This window comes from Solanum verrucosum, unplaced genomic scaffold (genome assembly GCF_900185275.1).
Source record: "Solanum verrucosum unplaced genomic scaffold, falcon-dt-bn FXZP01000844.1, whole genome shotgun sequence".
NCBI classification, from domain to species: Eukaryota; Viridiplantae; Streptophyta; class Magnoliopsida; order Solanales; family Solanaceae; genus Solanum; species Solanum verrucosum.
This window is the reverse complement of record NW_026019814.1, coordinates 176,639-198,961: the sequence shown is the minus strand read 5'-3', so window position 1 is coordinate 198,961 and position 22,323 is coordinate 176,639. Positions and strand designations below refer to the sequence as shown.

At 31.5% G+C, this 22,323-nt stretch overlaps 1 pseudogene; it reads right to left on the bottom strand.

Moving 5' to 3' along the window:
* Positions 1 to 1,308: 1,308 nt before the first annotated feature.
* Positions 1,309 to 10,073, bottom strand: LOC125813628 (homeobox-leucine zipper protein ANTHOCYANINLESS 2-like; annotated as a pseudogene).
* Between the last annotated feature and the right edge of the window lie 12,250 nt (positions 10,074 to 22,323).

Genomic DNA, 22,323 nt, shown 5'->3' with positions numbered 1-22,323 from the left:
TTTTTTTTCATTTTTTGATCATGAAGTTAGAAAGTTGAACTTGACCTTGGGTAGTTAATTATTTGTTCAATTGATGAAAGTTTGTTTAGATACTACCCTTGGGACGCTTGTGAGTGTGTTGTAGATTTCACTTGAAAAATTGGGTTTGATAGGTCAAATTGGAGGTTGGGACTAAGGGTTTCATTGTCTCGTTATAGATAATTGAATTTTGCATAATCTAAACTCTAAGGATGATAACGTACCGCACAATATGTTGAAATTCATGTTTAGACATGAAGAAATTGGTAATTGTTGTGTTAATTTTGTTATATGTGAATTGCGTGCCTAGTGGCATAATTTCATGCTAAACTTTCATCAATCAAGGACCAAAACTCGAATCAATTCCTTCCAACATCTTATAGTGAAGAGAATCTTCAACTTGACAAGCACCAAGTGCCTAGCCTTAGGACAGTGTGTAGCAAAGCCAATTCTTTTGTAAGTTGAATTGTTAGGGTAAATAGTTAGCACCAAAATGTTGTATAATTTATTAGGCTTTTTTTTTAATTTTCGGTGATGGTATCACTAATTAATTGCAAATTTGTATTCTATTGATTCCCCTTTAGGGTAATAAATTTTAAAATATACACATCTATTGCCTTTTTAATTCTAAAGATACTGATAGATAGTAATGTTTCGAAAAGAAAAGACTAGTGTTCTAATGAAACAAAACAATGAAAAAGGACAACTTACAAATCAAGAGAAACACAATGAATTGGTAAAAGAGGAGGGGTGGAGAAAGAGGAGGTTGAAGTGTGTCAATACAAGCTACAAGTTAAATATTTTGAAAAAAACAAAATATATATCATCAAAATCATGATGTAAATTGTCTACATTATCAAATTTTTTATGTATAATTTCACCCACGCATGAATACTATATACACTAGTCTACTAAATTTGACTAGAAAAATTGGCATGAAAGTCTTACATGTCAAATAACAAATAGAATGAATAGAAAAAGTATTTTTTCAAATTTAGTAGCCAAATAAAACTTTCTACCTTTTGGAGAGACTGTTTACTTTAAAATAATACATTTTTATGAAAGATGATTTTGATATTTTTTTCGAATAGGCTAAAATTTTAATAATCAAACAATGAGAAATATCAAATTTAGTCCATCAATATAAGAGATAATAGCAATAACATATCTCATAGTCTTGAGAATATCACAAGTCACTAAAAAGGGAACAGATCATCCTTCAAACATTTTAATTTGTCTAAGCTTTAAGATATAAAAAAAATTGATTAAGCAACTAAACCATTCTAATTTTTAATCAGAGCAACCTAATGTTGCTCTAATTTTTAAAACTGTAGAGCTCAAAAGGCTATGAACAGAAGTCACTGCACTCTTTTGTTGCTTCAGGGAGATTGAATTGTTGTCGGCATGACAAATTAATATTTGAAAAGCCATTGTCAAAATTGAACCATTTTGTGCATTTTCAATATTGTATGTGTCCAAGTTGTGGCGACCATCGGGACATATGATGAAACCTGAAGGCAAAATTGAAACTTTTTTGGCATCACCTCCATTGAAAATTGAATTGACTGTTGATAAATCTATGGATGCATAGATTAAAAATGCTCCCAATTCATCAATGCTGGACTCTTGAAGAATTAACATGTTTTTCTCTTCAGGAACATAAGGCTGCATTTACATTACAATTATTTAAAAACTATTACTGTAAGCACTAAAAAAATTAGAGACAAATATTTTTTGTCACTTTACAATAAAAATTTCTTCATTAATCTCATCTTACAATGTATTACCACAAAATCTTATTTTCTACATCCTATTGGCAACCAATGAATAAAAAAAATTGTAGTTAATTCTTATCATTTTATATAGTGGAATATACTAATCATAATTAGTTTAACAAAATTATAGAAAAAAAGAAAGTGGAATAATTAATCGAGAAATTTCATTTGATGTAATAATCAAAGATTAAATAGTAAAGAAAAAAAAAATGCAAGTTATAAATTGTGGTGTTCTTACATGCCAAAGGAAGATGAATCCAAATCTAAGTTAGTTTATTTTATTTATTAAGAAATAGTGAAATACCATTTTTTTAGTTTAAGAAAATAAATTACAAATTATAAACAACTAAAGATGAGAAATACTGAATGATTGTAATATTATTTCTCGACACATCCTGTTTTGATTCTTGCTAATTAGTGACAATATTTCCACCGGCCAAAACATCCCACTAAAATTAAAAAATCTAAATCTAAATCAAAAATAAAGTAAAGAATAATTTGATTGTAAAAATATTAGTTTATGAGATGAGTGTTGTAAGATCACATAGTAAAAATAAAAATAAAAGAAGTTATGTAAAGTCAAGTGATAAACACGTTGTTAACACAGCATGAGAGCTCCAAAAATAAGTAGAATAGTTGAAATCAGGACTTCAACTTAATGGTTCTGAATATTTTAATACATAATACATTATACTTCTGAAATTATGAGTTCAGATTCTCATACTTATTGTTTTTTACGAGTTTAACATGAAAATCTATAGTCGATATACAAGTGTATTTTTAGGGGTCAGTTGGTTAAAAAAACAATCTGTATAGGATTGATAACGCAAACTTTTTTTACAGACGTTTGGAGCATTGCATTAAAAATTTAATCTACAGTGAAAGGATACGTACAAGAAGAAAACTATATAATAACATTTTTGTATAACATCTATGTTTTCTTTAGAACCTATATCAATATTAAGGTTGTTATATTATATGTTATTGCTCAACATTTCAACGTAACAACCAAAATAATATTTGAACAAATCACTTCACTATCTGATTATAAAACATACCTGACACCTTGACTTATTATCTTTGAGGAAATTAAAAACTGTTCGGTATGAAGAGGAAGCCACAGGGAAGTAGCAGCAGTGACAATGAAGCCTTTTTGTTGTGTAATTTCTTCATTTTTTCTTATAGAAACTCTATCTTCACTTTTAAAATTGTGACGAAGTTGGAAAATCTAATTTGTCTGTCATGCTTAGATTTCACAAAACCTCTTCACCATCCTTAGGATATTTGCATTACATTTTCGAGACCTTCTGGATCATTGAGCACTGTAAATAAGAAAAAATAACAAAATCAAAAAGTATATATGAATAATTATCATATTCGAGTGTATTTGGCCGACAAAATTCATTTTTAGAGAATAATTTACTATTTGAAAAAGTATTTATAAAAGATTTTTATGATTGATCCTATTGATAATAAATTTATCAAAATAGATGGTGTTCTGATGACATCTTCGAATTTTAATGATGGTAATAATGTATGAGTGTCATTAAAGCCCTGATATAACGCTAAAGTTTATATGATTGTGAAGGAAAATGGCTTCCCCAAATTAGGAGTGAAGTGATAACATTTCCTTTCCTTTTTGGTTTGAAAATATTTTCTCTAGAAAGTGACTATTTTTTTATAAATTTTTCATGATACCAACAAATCCTTAAAGAAAAATATAACTTCAAAAAGGACATGTTTTGAGTTAAAAAAATTTCAAAGAAAAGGACTTATGCCCAAATTACAAAAGGGTAATCATTTTTGAGCCACTTTAAACAAATATCATTTTCTTTAGTCAAACATCGATAAATAACTTATATTTAAAGAAAAGGAGAAATTCAGAAGTAATTTCATGTTCAAATAGTCCAAGAAAAGGAGATTAATTTATTGTTAGATATTTTAATTAAATAGATTAGTTTCTTCTTTCCTAGTTTTAAGGGTACATGGTTTCTATTTCCAAGTTACGTGAAACGTGTGATTTAGCAGGTCAGTTTTAATTTCTTTTATGGCTTAGTAATTGAGATAATGTAGAATGTGTATTCCAGGAGTATTGCCTTTATAAAGGCTAGTCATTGTTTTAGTTTTGTTAGAGGAAGTTTTCTACCTCCCAAACTCTTTTGCGTTTATCTTGATTTCTTCCCAATTTTCTAATTGTTGTTTACCCAATTTTCAAGTAACCAAAGAAATATTTAACTGGATCTTTAGAAAAATTTCTGACATGAAAGTATGTTGGAAATAATGATTTTTTAGTAATGAGTTATAAGGTGAGATTGTTTAAGACAATACAAAGTGATAACTATTCATCCACTCTTGTTTAAATTTGAACATCTTGACATGAACAACATAATTTGGGCCGATGTTCAACATTGTTAAATTAAGATTAATAGTTATACGTCTAACGACTCTGTTAACATATGTTTTTAAAAGTCATTATTCAATCTAATGTAATTCCAAATTATAACATATAAGGCTTTTGGTGGGATTGTGCAAGAGTATACATATAAGAGTATACATATAGACAAAAAAATCCATTCCTAAATCAATAATGGGGACACTTTAAACAGCCCTGAACGTACGTCCCAATATTTGGAGTGTTATCAACATAATATGACGATCCAAAATTGGATAAATCAAGAATAAAGACAGATCTGATTCTTATATCATATTAATAAAAACAAACATTATGAGATAAGTATCGGTACATGTTAATTTTTATCTCGATAACACACTCATTTGAAAATAAGTTGCATGTAGATAGTATATATATATATGTCATTAGTTTGAGCTGTGAAACAAACAATCTCTCTGAAAATGTTGTGTAAAATTGTGTACAATAGAACTTTTTGATATATAGAGATAGGAAAATTTTCTTACCCTACTTTCTCCGTTATCCAAATCTTGGATTGCACAACCAGAAGGAAATTTCCAAGCATGAGAAGGTACACTACTTTGGATCTCTTTGATTAGATCATATGAAACATCGACCATAATTCATGTTGCTTCATCAAGTTTTCTAAAACAACGTATAAAGTAATAATCTCTAGCTTCCACTAGAGGAGATAGAATATGCAACTTTTCATACATCTGTTTTCAAGAACCAAGAAAAAACAGTTCATATTAATGAAAGAATTTTAATGTTTATTTTTAATACTTAGGAAACCAATAAAAAATAGTGTAATATAGTTTTACCAATTGTATAGAGCCTCCTAAATCTCCCGAATCAAGTACTTCAATAGTCCTAGCTTTCGTGACAATAGTAGGGAACATGTTCATCCATTTGATCTGCATATAACAAATTAATTATTTTTAGGTATATGATTTATGATTAAACAAGAAAAACAATTATTCTTCAAAATCAATTCAAGTAACTAGGATCATATAAAACTGAATAAACAAATTATTCATCCAAATTCCATCTTGAAACTCATGTAATAAACTTAATTTTCTTTTAGTTAACCCTAAAACTACTATGCAAACTACTTATTGTTAATATTTTTTACTCTATTTGAACTTATCTTAGGCAGTATTTTGTGGGATAAAATCAAATTAAAATAGTCTATTTAAAAGTATTACACAAATTCAAAATCACTGAAAACAATCATAAGATTCGAAAGTCATTGAAAAATAGCGAACTTTAGAAATTCATGATGTTAAAAATTTTGATTTTCGAGAAGTCATGAAAACATCTTCAATTCTTTAGTTTCTCATGTTTGAAATTCATGACAGTAGTATGGTGTGTTTTCGCATGAAAAACAGCTAGTTTTTAGCAAATTCTAAAAACATTAGCTACTGTTGAAAATTATATCCAAAAATTGTTAACAAAAACATTTTTTCTCGTTTAAACACATGGGAGAGCTAAAATATAAAATGAAGCAAGCCTTCCATTATAGTACTGACACATTCTAAAGATATATCAATTTAGGCACACAGTAGATAACATTATACCAGTCATAAGCTGATTTATTATAACATGAAAGTATAAACGATACTTACTGGATCAAGAAAATTTTGGATCAACTCAATTGCATTCATTGGCACAACTCCAGAAACCTTTGATGATTCAAATCTAGTAGTCGGTGATTTACCAGGCTGATTTGAATTTGAAAATATTTTCTCATAATCCTCCCGATGAAATAAACATGCATTACCAACTGATGATTCAAATGAAATTGAAATATCGAATTGCAAAAGTGCAGCCATTTCATTTAATGCTGCAATAACTATCCCAAAAATAATTGATTTCTCCCTATTATTATGATGAAATTCATAATTTTCTTGTGGTGATGGGGACATTATTGAGATTCTATTATTAGTTATTGAATGAGATCTAACATTAATATTATTATTATTTTGATGAAAAGGAGGATGATATGAAGTGGCAGATCCACTTATATTTTGGCTCAATAAACTTTCATAAGATGAATTTGATGGGTATCCGAGAGAAGTATTTGGTGGTGCCATATTTGAACCCATCAAAGGAGACCTTCCAGGAACACTTGGAATGATATTTGATATGCTTTCGTGCTGCAAAATGATAAAAAAAAGTAGCAATTCTTAAGTTACTTACTATACTAAGTAATCATATGACATACTTATCATATATTATCAACATATCATTATCATCATATTTCTTTAATGAAATTTATGTCATATTCTATTCTATTAAACATCTTTGCAAGTTATGTCAATGTAGAAATGTTTGATGTTGTTCGTGTTAGCCTGTTGTGCTTTTTCATACGTAGTTTCCTTTTTGAGTTGTTAATTTGATATTAATGATAAATTAACCTTTAATTGATTGAACAAAAATTATATTATGAAAAATGTTCAGTATTTTCTACCATTTTCGTCTTATTCTTTTGTTATATTTTTAATACTATTATATTAAACAATTCAACAAATATCTTTTGTAAAATTCACAATGCTAACAATCACTATTATCTTTAGCAAAAATAGTTCTTTATCTTTTTTATGTTTATGCATATGTACCTCACGAAATTGATACTGATTTACTAGACATTGTAAGAAAGACATATGCTGATTGTATTTTTGTATAACTCTTACAAGAAGCTCACTATATTGGCAGTAACTTTTTGATATGTAGTTATTTTAAAAGAAGAATACAATTTCTCAAAGACAAGGCATAAACTTTTAGACATAAATATCTTTAATTATTACTCATTTGCTACTTATTCTAACATTTTTTATTAGTCTGGACTTAATTCAAATCTCTCATTTAATATTCAAAGATCTCTTTTATTTGTTAATGAGTTGAAAACAAATTATTAGTTCCTAGTTGTAAAGACCAAAATTTTATCGATTTAAATCGTCAAAATCTCTAGTAGAAATATAATTTTTTATCCATTTAGAAATGTTTTGCTAAGGTTTGAAACTTTCTAGGAAGTTCATATATTTCAAATTATTTTACATGATTCTATAATTGGATATAATGAGCTACTACTAAATTGAAATATACATCGAATGACAATAGTTTAATTAAGACATAAACTTCCTTAATAAAATTCATATATTGATGAGACAAAAGGACTTACTTTCAAATCTATTGATCAACTCAATGAGAAAAATAAATAAATAAGTAGTTAACAAAAATTATATTAAAATTGAACAAAAGAAATCGTCAATAAAATAATTAATATACATGAGGGAAAGAAAACATAAAAATGAAATACAAAGTAAATGTAATAATTCTTAGTAGAGGGAATAATTGTTGTAATAAATCACACATTCGAAAAATAATAATAATAAATAATAATAATTAAATAATAATAATAATAATAATAATAAATAATAATAATAATAATAAATAATAATAATAATAATAATAATAATAATAATATAATAATAATAATAAATAATAATAATAATAATAATAATAATAATAATAATAATAATAATAATAATAATAATAATAATAAATAATAATAATAATAATAATAATAATAATAATTAAATAATAATAATAATAATAATTAAAGTAATAATAATAATAATAATAATAATAATAATAATAATAATAATAATAATAATAATAATAATAATAATAATATAATAATAATAATAATAATAATAATAATAAATAAAATAATAATAATAATAATAATATAATAAAATAATAATAATAATAATAATTAATAATAATAATAATAAAATAATAATAATAATAATAATAATAATAATAATAATAATAATAATAATAATAATAATAATAATAATAATAATAATAATAATAATAATAATAATAATAATAATAATAATAATAATAATAATAATAATAATAATAATAATAATAATAATAATAATAATAATAATAATAATAATAATAATAATAATAATAATAATAATAATAATAATATAATAATAATAATAATAATAATAATAATAATAATAATAATAATAATAATAATAATAATAATAATAATAATAATAATAATAATAATAATAATAATAATAATAATAATAATAATAATAATAATATAATAATAATAATAATAATAATATAATAATAATAATAATAATAATATATAATAATAATAATAATAATAATAATAATAATATAATAATAATAATAATAATAATAATAATAATAAATAATAATAATAATAATAATAATAATAATAAAATAATAATAATAAATAATAATAAATAATAATAATAATAATAATAATAATAATAATAATAATAATAATAATAATAATAATAATAATAATAATAATAATAATAATAATAATAATAATAATAATAATAATAATAAATAATAATAATAATAATAATAATAATAATAATAATAATAATAATAATAATAATAATAAATAATAATAATAATAATAATAATAATAATAATAATAATAATAATAGTAATAATAATAATAATAATAATAATAATAATAATAATAATTAAAGTAATAATAATAATAATAATAATAATAATAATAATAATAACAATAACAATAATAATAATGTTGATGATAACAATTATAATAAGCCATCAATTAGAATTATTGCATTTATAGAAAAGACGATCTAATTAAAATTACCTCTATTGGAGTACTTCTGCTTTGAAATCGAACCACGTTCTGCTCAGTATCAAGCCCTATTTCCCTACTAAGTTTATTTTGCTGATTCTCATTTGATTGTGAACGTGCATTGGAGAATCTTCATTTAAGAATACAAGAAAAGAAAAACATTTATTGACTAAGTTTTTTTTAAATCAAACCTAAAAAAGAAAAGAATTAAAAAGACTTTATGTATCATAAAAGACATGGTTGGTTGATAACTATTTCTCTATCATTAGCTAGGGTCTCAAATTTTGTATTTCGAAACTAAGTCACCATTGGTAGAGAACCTTTCATTCAGAAAAGTGTGACTTAATTCCTATTGTTAGTCGGAGGGATCAGGTATATCTCTCTCGTTTGGAGTCATAATCATTTTTGGTAGGGAGCATTTTATTCAAAAAGTGAGACTTTTCATTGCCATTTTGAATAACCCGACCTCTAAAGTGGGACTTTACGACACATATCTAGATTATTTGGGACTTGAATTAATTTTTTATTATTCAAATCTTGATTAGTGGAGCCCTAATGTGAGACTTTTTTATGTGAATCTTGATTAGTCGAGCCCACAAAATGATATCGAGAACCAACCATGAGAAAGAAATTACATTTTTGATTTAAAATGAGAAAGACATTTAACTTAAAGAAACTCACATCTTTATGCTTTGATGCTAACGAATAATCAAGAAGAAATAGATTGATTAATTAAAGGTGTATCTATATGGTAGATGATCCATACAGATAAATTATCTTTGAATCATTTTTACAAAGAAACGAAAAATAAAATTTAATAGAAAAATCAAAAGTACATGTCGTTAACTAAATCAACGGGGCTATAAAAACAAAAGGAAAAAACAACACATGAAATTAAGAACAATTAAACCTAAATTAATGCATAAAAACACATATAGAAAATAAATTTTTAGATCACTAATTAGCTTTGATTTTACCACTCATGCCTCTTAGAAAATGACATTATCACTGTAACCAAACAAGACAAAAATATGAACATATATGAATGTTCAACTTTTTTTTTTTTTATAAAAAAATAAACTTACGCTTCAAGTCGTTGAGTTTGTTCCACGACGAGTCTCTGATATTGACTTCGCCTTTCTAATCTTTGTTGGCACGTTGATGATTCTCCAACATGTTCTTTCTCTAAATCTGCCATTTCTCTTTGCTATTTTTCTGTTCAATAATACAAAAGAACAAAAAAATTCAAGTGTTAATCTATTTGATTTATGGTTTATTGAATCAATTTATCTACGAAGATACTAAAATAGAACTAAGAGAGTATATATATATATATATATATATATATATATATATATATATATATATAAAAGAGAGATTTCTTTACACTTTTGATTGATAAGAAGAGATAGAGAGAAAATTTATCAATTCATAGTGAATGATATATTTATATAGTAGAAAAAAAATTGGAACACAAAATAAAAATTGTGATTTGTTTTATTTATCATTCACAAATATATTTGGTTTTGAAATAGTATATATGGTTTTCTATTTATATATTTTCTATAAAAATTGCCTCATAGGATAAATTTCATAAATGGAAATATAATTATGACTTTCACAGAAATATTTGGTTTTGAAATAGTATATATGGTTTGCTATTTATATATTTTCTATAAAAATTGCATCATAGGATAAATTTCATAAATGGAAATATAATTATGACTTTTATCCATCAAAGTCACATCATTATGTTTTTAATAGAAAAATCATAATTTTATTTGTCATATTATAATGTGACCATCTCTGACCTTTCTCTATTTCACTCTCCATTCTCTATATTTGGAGAGTAAAATAGAGAATTCTCTCTCCAACCACTCGCTATTTCACCTTCTAGTCTTCAATTATAGAGAGGTGAATAGTAATTCTTCAAATTTGGTGAACTACTATTCACACTCTCTATTTTACTTTTTGATTATAATATCATTATTTATATTATATAACATTTATAATTAACGTATTATTAATCTTATAAATCCATCAATTAAATCTATCATATTTTTAATTATTTTTAAATGTGATATAAAATATTGATGATATATATTATTAAATATATACTACTTTTGTCCCAAATTAATATTATTTTAAAAATTAAATTAATTTTTGTTTGACACTTTAAGTGATATATTTTGATAATATTATTAATTTTCAATATGAAGAATAAACATAGATGAAAATTTTAATTTAAAAATACAATAGATAACACAACAATTTAAATACAAGATAGCAATACAATACAATACAATACTGTAACGACCTGTCCTCGTCGTTATAGAAATGCCACGGGGGAAAAATCAGTGCAGGAAAACTTTTTCGTAGTATTTGGATTTTTCCGAAAACTTTTTCGTAGTATTTGGATTTTTCCAAACTAGTCCAGATTTGGATGAAATAGGAGTCTTTAAGGTGTAGGGAAATCTGTTAACAATTGGGCGGATCATTTATGATTTTTATTACATGAGGTGTTAGGTAACTCGTTAACGAACCCATACGACTTTATGGAATTGAATTCGGGCGAGTAGAAATCCCGTAATTGATCTTAGCGTAAAGGGTATTTTCTTATCGTCGTGGGTTAAATGTGTGTTGTTAAATGGAATTTTGGAATTCTTTTAATTAACTCTCTGGTTTCGTTTGGACCGCTTTGGCGGGATAGTTGCCGCTCTAGCGGGGCTGCCGCAGCGGGATGATGGTCCATGTGGCAGGTACGATGAGACTCAAAATCGTAGATGAAAGATGAATAACTCACTATTACGCGAAGGCCGCTAAGGTGGGGGTTCTGGTTGCTTTGGCAGGGCGAGTGCCGCTGCAGCGGGACCGACACAACTTAAATTCGTAAATAAACCCCTAAACGACCTTATTTGGCACTTTCGACTTTTAGAGCTAAGGAACAACCCGCAGGCGGCTCCTACTCATCTTTTTACCATTCTTGAAGCTAAAGGTAAGCTTTTCCCTCCTCGAATCCATTTTTCGATTCGTAGAACGTAATAGAATGGGTGAATATTGACGGGAAGGGTTTTATTATAGATTCTATGGTGGAAACAACCCTAATTTAGATAATTGGGATCATTGGTTTGATCTAGGGCTCATAGAATTGTTAGTAATCTAGGTAATTAATGATTGTTTGTTGATTCCTGTGTGATTGTTTGTAGACCAAGAACAAGCAGAATGAATGTGATAAGGGAAGGATCAAGTTTCTTAGGGTTTCAAGCTTATTTCGAGGTAGGTGATGGTTGTGATTCTATGATTTTGTGATGTATGTTTGTTCTTGCTTCATTATGATACTTCTATATGTATGAATGTTGCAATGTTCATCATACTTGTTGTAAATGAGATAGATGAATTATCGTTACCACGAAATCATGACTTAAATGTATGATCTTGAGGATATACTTGTGTTTGTGGTTGTGGTGTGTGAATAAGATCGGTTTTCCACGTTCCGACATAACTAACTTAGATCGGATTGCCACGTTCCGGCATAAATATGGGATCAAAATGCCACATTCTGGCATGCTAACTGTTTAGATTTGGGTTCAATGAGAGGACCAATGATGTGATGATAAATGTGAAATGTGTTGTTGATTCTACATGTTGATAATGTTGTATATGTTGATATATATGCATGTGATTATAATTTTGTTTGACTTGCTTATGTTGCACTAATGGGATTGCCATGTGATCCTACCAGTACATGGTGGTTGTGTACTAATACTGCATTTGCTCTTATTTTGTTGAGTACATGGCATTTTCAAGAGGCTACTGACAGACATCACTTAGAAGATTTGTGATCATTGCTTCAAATTCAATGAGCCAATTCTTCTGGGCTGCCATGAGATTCTCTTTCGTCTATGTTCATCATTTCCGGACTTAGATATTTGTTCTAGTTAGTTAATTAGTTCATTAGTTTAGGGATGTATCCCTTCTTGTTTAGCCTTGGGTCATTTGTTTAGATGTTTTGGTACATTGACTTTCATGTTCTAAGTTATCTTTTGCATTGTTAATTGTTAGATCAATTGTTGAAATTTATGGGAACTTCTATTTTTTAGCATTTATTTCTGTTTTTCTATGTTGAATGCCTTAGTTTTTGGATTAGTCGCTTGATTTGGGTTGTAGTAGTGGTTCTCCCACCGGAGTGTTAGTATGGGTGTCAATCACGGCAATTTTGATCGTGACAAAGTTGGTATCAGAGCCTAGGTTCATTGATCTCGATGTATCAAAGCGAGTCTAATAAAGCCTCGTGGAATGGTACGGGGACGCCTTTACTTCTCTTCGAGAGACTATAGGACTTTAGGAAATCTTTCTATTTTTCTCTTGTCTCCTTTCGTGCTATGACTTGATTCGAATTTTGGTATTTGTCGATTCAAATTAGTATCTAACCTCCTTCACTCTTCTATCCGCAGATGGTTAATACTAGGTATAACAGTGTTAGGCCCGTAGCTCTTGTCAATGCTCTAGTTGAGGAATCTACAGCGAGAGGTCACGGTTGAGGCAAAGGTAGAGGAAGAGCTAAGGGTAGAGGTCGTGGGAGAGTAGCGCCGGATGTGAATGGGGTACCGATTGATAATGTTCCTATGAATGAGAACCCTCATGCGCATAATGAGGAGATAGAAGAGGATTTTGAGGTTGGAGATGTTGAGGAAAATGGACAAGAGGAAGAGGTGCCAGCGGAGAATGCAGTTGTTCCTCCATCGATCTGGTGTTAGCTCAACAGATTATGGCGTTCTTGAAAGGGTTGACTGGTCCTGGAGTGCTTCCATCTGCTCAAGCAACTCAAGCTACTACTAATCCTCCTGTTGCTAGCACTACGCCCAAGACGGGTGGAAATGTTGGTACTTATGCTTTCTTCCATCCTTTGTTGAGTTCCGTTATGACCGGTAACGAGCATGTCATGTTGACTAAGTTTCTGAAGCTTAAACCTCATGTCTTTTTGGGTGCTGAGACTGAAGATGCTTATGAGTTTATCTTACACTGTTATGAGAGGTTGCATAAATTGGGTATTGTTAAACAACATGGGGTTGAGTTCGTGTCTTCCCAACTTTAAGGTGAGGCCAAGAAGTGGTGGAGAGCTTATATGGAGTGCAGATCTTCTACCTTACCTCCACTTACTTGGACCCAATTTCATGCTCTGTTCCTAGAAAAGAATGTGCCTAGAACTTTGAGGGATTGCAAGAAGGATGAACTTATGACTTTAGAACACGATGGTATGTCTGTGTCTGTTTATGAGGCCAAGTTCCATGCTTTATCTAGATATGCTACGCAGTTGGTTACTACTGAGGAGGAGAGGATCCGGTTATTTATTAGTGGTTTGAATTATGTGTTGCAAGTATTATCTGTTTATATGGCTTCTACAGGGAGGAGTTTACAAGGTGAGAGACTATGTTATGAAAGTGGAGGGGGTGAGGCGAAACGGTCAGGCTAAGGCTTGGGTAAAATGGGCAAAGAATTCAGGTAACTTTCAAGGCTCTTACTCTGAGGGGTCAGGAAGGCCAACACTTGCAGCCAAGCCAATTCAGTCTGATATGCCCGCCTCTACAAGTAACTCAGGAACTCCATTTCAAAATTTTTAGGATAGTCAGATTGTCATTCCTTCGATGGGCAACAAACCATTTTTTAATCGTACTTGCTACAACTGTGGTGAACTTGGGCATGTGAGAAGAGATTGTCCCCACCCACGTGTATTATATGTCGCGCAACAACCTTCTAGAGCGATGGTACTCATGGGTAATAGTAATAATGGTAGAGGACGTCCACAAGGTGGTCGAGGAGGTAATCAGTGAGGCCATGGAGGTAGAGGAAAGGTTATGGTAACAGAGGTAGGGGTAACACGCAACCAGGCAAGAAAGCGACTCGTTAAGACGATAGGGCTTAATGTTATGCTTTTCCGGGCAAGAATGAGGCAGACGCGTCTAATGCGGTGATCACATGTACTATTCTTGTCTGTTATGGGATGGCTAACGTGTTATTTGATCCGAGTTCTACTTATTTTTATGTATCTCTACAATTTTCCTCCGAGTTCAATATGATTTGTGATGTGTTTGATGCCTAGTGTTTCTACCCCCGTTGAAGAGTCAGTCAGAGTTACCCATGTCTATCGTGCTTGTCCTATTTTGTTTATGGGTTTTCAAATTGGGCATATTTGGTGATTTTGGATATGATTAACTTTGACGTAATCTTAGGCATGACTAATTGATTGTACCCTTATTATGTTGGGCTTAATTGTAATACTAAGTCTGGGTCTCTAAAAATTTCGGGTAGGGAAAAATTAGAGTGGGAAGGGGTGTACAAGCCTAAGCAAGCAAAGATTATATCTTCCATTCGGGCTAGTAAATTGGTAGAGCAGGGTTGTTTGGCTTATTTGGCTCATGTTAGGGATGTTGAGATTGAGTCTCCATCCATTGGGTATATTCCTATGGTGTCTGAATTTAGCGAAGTGTTACCAAATGATTTGTCTGGTATGCCTCCGGATAGAGATACAGATTTTTGCATTGATTTCGAGCCTAGTACGCGCCCCATTTCTATCCCTCCATATCACATGGCTCCGACAAAATTAAGAGAGCTTAAGGCTCAAATTCAAGAAATTCTTGATAACGGATTTATTCGTCCTAGTGCTTCCCCATGGGGTGCTCCGATCTTGTTTGCTAAGAAAAAAGATGGTAGTATGAGAATGTGTATAGATTATCGACAATTGAATAGCGTCACTATTCGAAATAAGTGTCCTTTGCCTCGAATAGATGATCTCTTTGACCAATTGCAAAGGGAAGCAGTTTTATCTAAGATTGACCTATGATCTAGTTACCATCAATTAAAAATTAGACGAGAATATGTGCCTAAGATGGATTTTAGAACTCGTTATGGGCACTATGAGTTTCTGGTTATGTCTTTTGGTTTGACGAATGCGCCTGCAACTTTCATGAGTTTAATGAATGGGGTGTTCAAGCCATTTCTTGATTCCTTTGTGATACTCTTTATTGATGATATTTTGTTTTATTCGAAAAGTGAAGAAGAGAATGCCAACCATCTTTGTATTGTTTTGGGTATTCTTGAGAAACAAAAGTTATATGCTAAATTTTGAAAGTGTGAATTTTGGTTGAAATCGGTTGCATTTTTTGGGCTTGTAGTTCTGAAAGAAGGGGTAATGGTAGATCCTCAAAAGATTGAGGCAGTTAAGAAGTAGGTTGGGCCTAGCTATGTGATGGAAGCTAGGAGTTTTGTGGGGCTCGCTAGCTATTATCGTCGGTTTGTGAAAAACTTTGCTTCTAACGCCACACACTTGACTAATTTGACCAAAAAGGAGATGCCATTTGAATGGACTGAAAAATGTGAGGAGAGCTTTCAAAAGCTCAAGACTCTCTTGACCACCGCACCTATCCTAGCATTACCGGTTGAAGGTAAAAATTTATTTATTTATTGTGATGCTTCACATTCTGGTTTGGGTGTTGTGTTGATGCAGGATAAGAATGTTATAGCTTATGCCTCGCGTCAATTGAAGGTGCATGAGAGGAATTATCCAATGCATGATTTAGAGTTGGCAGCGGTAGTGTTTGCTCGTAAGATCTGGCGGCATTACCTCTATGGGGTCAAGTGCAAAGTGTTTACTGATCATCGCAGTATGCAACATGTATTCACTCAAAAAGATCTGAATTTGAGACAGAGAAGGTGGGTGGAGTTACTTAAAGATTATGATGTGACCATTCAATATCATTCGGGCAAGGCTAATGTGGTGGTAGACGCTTTTAGTAGAAAAGCGGTGAGTATGGGTAGTTTAGCTTGCTTGAGTGAATTCAAGCAACCTTTAGCTAAGGAAATCCAGACCTTAGACTTTAAGTTCATTCACTTGGGCACCTCATAAAGAGGTGGGGTGTTAGCTAGTATTGAAGTAAAGGCCACATTCATTGAAGAAATCAAGACCAAACAATTTGAGGATGAGAACTTGGAGGAGCTTAGAGAGAAAATTGTGATTGCTAAATCACAAAAGACCACTCTTGATACGGTGGGTGTACTCAATTTTAAAGGAAGAATATGTGTTTCTAGAGTGGATGACTTGATTGAGAAATTGTTGGAAAAGTCTCATGGTTTGCGATATTCTATTCATCTGAGCGTGACCAAGATGTATAGAGACCTGAAGTGAATTTATTCGTAGCCGGGCATGAAGAAAGACATAGCAGAGTTTGTGGAAAAATGTCAAAATTGTCAACAAGTGAAGTATGAACATGAACAACCTGCAAGTTTACTTTAAAGAGTGCCAATTTAGGAATGGAAGTGGGAAAGAATAGCAATGGACTTTGTGGTTGGTCTTCCCAAGACCTTGGGGAAGTTTGATTCTATTTGGGTGCTAGTTGATTGATTGACTAAATCAACCCATTTCATTCCAGTAAGAACAGATTATAACGCTGAACAATTGGCTAACGTGTATGTGAAAGAGATAGTGAGGTTGCATGAGGTTCCCCTTTTCTATCATCGCAAACCGTGGTACCCAATTCACATCCAAGTTTAGGAGGAAATTTCATGATGAATTGGGCACACAACTCACTTTTAGTACAACCTTTCATCCACAGACGGATGGACAATCGGAAATGACTATTCAAGTGTTGGAAGACATGTTAAGAGCATGTGCGAATGATTTTGGAGGACATTCGGATAAGTTCTTAACTTTGTGTGAATTCTCTTATAACAATAATTATCACTGCAACATTGATGTGACATCATTCGAGGCACTCTATGGGAGGGGATGTAGATCACTCATAGAATGGTTTGAGGCTGGAGATGTGAAACCATTGGGGGTTGATTTAGTGAGGGATGCTCAAGATAAGATTAGAACTATTCAAGCTAAGCTTTTAGCAGCCCAGAGCAGACAAAAGAAGTATGCGGATCATAAGGTGAAAGACATGACATTTTAAACCAGTGAAAATGTTCTTCTTAAGGTATTATCCATGAAAGGGGTGATGAGATTTGGTAAGAAGGGTAAGTTGAGTCCTAGATACATTGGCCCATTTGAGATTCTTGAATGTGTGGGACCGGTAGTGTATAGATTGGCTTTACCTCCTAATCTATCGGGTGTTCATCCGGTATTTCATGTGTCCATATTGAAGAGGTATCATGGCGACGAGGATTATATCATCAAGTGGGACTCAATTGTGTTAGACAAAGACCTCTAATATGAGGAGGAACCGATTGCAATTCTTGATCATGATATGCGTAAGTTGAGGACCAAGGATATTAAGTCTGTGAAGGTCCAATGGAAGCATCGTCCAGTTGAAGAAGCTACTTGGGAAACTGAGAAAGACATGCGAGACAAATATCCCCAATTGTTCGTTAATTCAGGTACTACTTCATTCTTTCCTTAGCCAGCTTTTCCTAAGTTTTGTCACTTAGGGACGAGTGATGGGTAAATTAGTATTTATTGTAACGACCTGTTCCCGTCGTTATAGAAATGCCAACGGGGCAAAAACTGGGGACGGAAAACTTTTTTGTAGTATTTGGATTTTCCTAAACTAGTCTAGAGTTGGATGAAATCGGAGTCTTTAAGGTGTAGGGATATCTGGTAACAATCGGGTGGATCATTTATGATTTTTATTACATGAGGTGTTAGATAACTAGTTAACGAACCTGTACAACTTTACGGAATGGAATACGGGCGAGTAAAACTCCCGAAATTGGTCTTAGTGTAAAGAGTATTTTATGATCGTCGTGGGTTAAAGGTGTGTTGTGATATTAAATTTTGGAATTCTCTTAATTAACTCTTTGGTTCCATTTGGACCGCTTTGGCGGGATAGTTGCCGCTCTAGCGGGGCCGCCGCAACAGGATGATGGCCGCTGTGGCGGGTATTACGAGACTCGAAATCGTAGATGAAAGACGAATAACTCACTGTTACGCGGAGGCCGCTGAGGCGGGGGTTCTGATCGCTTTGGCGGGGCTGCTACAGAGGGGTAAGTGTCATTGCAGCGGGACCGACCCGACTTAAAGTTGTAAATAAACCCCTAAACGACCTTATTTGGCACCTTTTGACGTTTAGAGCTAAGGAACGACCCCAAGGTGACTCCTACTCATTTTTCAGTATTCTTAAAGCTAAAGGTAAGCTTTTCCCTCCCCAAATCCATTTTTGAACCCGTAGAACGAAATAGAATGGGTGAATATTGATGGGGAAATGTTTTGTTATAAATTCTATGGTGGAAACAACCCGAATTTGGATAATTGATATTATGGGTTTGATCTAGGCTTCATAGAATTGTTAGTAATCTGGGTAATTAATGATTGTTTATTGATTCCTATGTTGTTATGATTGTTTGTAGACCAAGAACAAGCGGAACGAATCCGTAAAGGAAAATATCAAGTTTCTTAGTGTTTCAAGCCTGTTTCGAGGTAGGTGATGGTTGTGATTCTATAATTGTGTGATGTATGCTTTTTCTTGTTTCATTATGATACTTGTATATGTATGAATGTTGCAATGTTGATCACACTTGTTGTAAATGAGATAGATGAATTATCGTTACCATGAAATCATGACTTAAATGTATGATTTTTGAGGATATATTTGTGTTTGTGATTGTGGTGTGTGAATCAGATTTGATTGCCACTTTCCGGCATAACTAACCTGGATCAGATTGCCAAGTTCCGACATAAATATGAGATCGGATTGCCACGTTTCGGCATAAATATGGGATCGGATTGCCACGTTCCGGCATGCTAACTGTTTGGGTTTGGGTTCCATAAGAGGACCAATGATATGATGATAAATGTGAAATGTATTGTTGATTCTTCATGTTGATAATGTTGTATATGTTAATATATATGCATGTGATTATAATGTTGTTTGACTTGCTTATGTTGCACTAGTGGGATAGCCACGTGATCCTACTAGTACACGGTGGGTGTGTACTGATACTGCACTTGCTCTTATTTTGTTGAGTACAGGGCATCTTCAAGTGGCTACTGACAGACCTCACTTAGATGATCTGTGATCATTGCTTCGAATTCAAGGGTGATCCAATTCTTCCAGGTTGCCATGGGATTCACCTTTGTCTATCTCCATAATTTCCGAACTTAGATATTTGTTCTAGTTAGTTAATTAGTTCATTAGTTTGGGGATGCATCCCTTCTTGTTTAGACTTGGATCATTTGTTTAGATGTTTTGGTACATTGACTTTCAGGTTCGATTATCTTTCTCATTGTTAGTTGTTCGATCAACTGTTGAAGTTTATGGGAACTTCAAATTTTAGCATTTATTTCTATTTTCCTATGTTAAATACCTTGGTTTTTGGATTAGTCGCTTGATTTGGGTTGTAGTAGTGGTTCTCCCACCGGAGTGTTAGTGTGGATACCAATCACAATGATCTGGGTCGTGACAAATACAAAACAATATAATACATAATAATTTTAATAATCACAACAATAATTTAGAAATTCGATAGGTCGTTGTTGCGATTTAACAATATTTGAAAAAATTAGTATATGATACAGAGAATTGTTGCAGTTGTGATTGCGGTTGTACTAGTTGCTTTTTTTTCCAATTATCATAGTTGTTCTTTAGAAATTTAGAGAAAATATAATTTTATATTAAATAAGGAATTTGAAAAAACTAAAATTTTATATTACTTGAGATTTATATTAGGTAGTTATTTAGAAGAAAGAAATGATTTATATTATCAAAATAAAAAAATAAAAATGAAATAGAAATAAAAAGATTCTTTTTTAGAGAGTAAAATAGGGAATTGGGTAGGAGTTGTGTCATGACCCAACCCACTGGGCGGTGTGGGCACCTACTCTAGCACCAAAGTAGGAGGACCCTTGATTTCCAACAGTTGAAAACTGGGAATAAAAGGAATTTCAACAGGCTTTTATATAATAAAGAGTTTTAAACAAACCAAAGTTAAATTTAAAAAATAAATAACACCCCCAAGGATCTAGTATAAACAGATACAAGAGCTTCTAAGACTACAAGGTATAAATACAATAACTAATGAGACTACTTCTACCACAGGTAAGGAAAAACAGAAGGTGTTGGAGATTGTCTTCATCTTCACCTATGAAACATCACTGACCCTACAACCAAACTATGCCCAGAGGCATAACAAGAGTAGTATCAGTATAAACCACACGTACTGGTAAGCATCATCGATCACCCCGTGGCCCACCGCATAGTATAAAGAAATCAACCAGCAGGACAAGTGCAATAAGAAAGTACACACCTAAATCTTTATCCTCCTGCCTTCACCATTCACGTATACCTTAAACGTACTATCACTTGACTAAAACCCCCTATTCTATCACCCTACTTCACTCTATTCTTGATCTGTAACGACCGGGTTCCGTCATTATAGAAAAGCCAACGGGGGAAAATTTGGGGCCGGAAAACTTTTTCGTAGTATTTGGATTTTCCCAACCTAGTCTAGATTTGGATGAAATCAGAGTCATTAAGGTGTAGGGAAATTTTGTATCAATTGGGTGATTAATTTATAATTTTAATTACATAAGGGGATAGATAACTTGTTAAGGAATCTGTACGACTTTACGAAATTGAATTCGGGCGAGTAGAACTCCTGAAATCGATCTTAGTGTGAAGGGGATTTTCTGAGTCTCGTTGGTTAGAGGTGTGTTCTGAAATAGGGGTCTTGGAATTATTAAAATAGCGTATTGTTTCGTGCAAGCCACTTTGGCATTGGGTTTTGTTGCTCTGGTGGAGGCGCTATAGCGGGGTGAGGGCCACTGTGGCGGGACAGACGCGACTTAAAGTTGAAAATAAACCCCAAAATGACTTTATTATACACTTTTTGATTTTTAGAGCTAAGGAACAAACCCAGGAGACCCTTGACAGTTTTCCACCATTATTCACGTTAAAGGTAAGTTTTTCACTCCCTGAATCTATTTTTCGATCAGTAGAACGTAATCGAATGGGTAATTATCGATGGGAGAGGGTTTTGATCTAGATTCTACTGTAAAAATAACCCTAATTTGACTATGTGGGATCATGGGTATGATCTAGGGTTGTTAGAATTGGTAGTAATCTGGGTAATTAGTGATTTTTTATTGATTCCCGTATTATATTAATTGTTTATAGACAAAGAACAAGCGGAACGAATCCGGAAAGAGAAGGATCATGTTTCTTAGGGTTTCAAGCTTGTTTCGAGGTAGTTGATGGTTGTGATTCTATGATTGTGTGATGTATGTTTGTTCTTGCTTCATTATGATACATGCATGTATATGAATGTTGCATTATTGATCACACTTGTTGTAAATGAGATAGATGAATGATGATTGCCATGAAATCATGACTTAATTTATGATCTTGAAGTTATACTTGTGACTGTGATTATGGTGTGTTGAATGGATTGGTTGCGACGCTCCGGTATAACTTACTTGGATCTATTGCCACGTTCCGACATAATTATGGGATCGA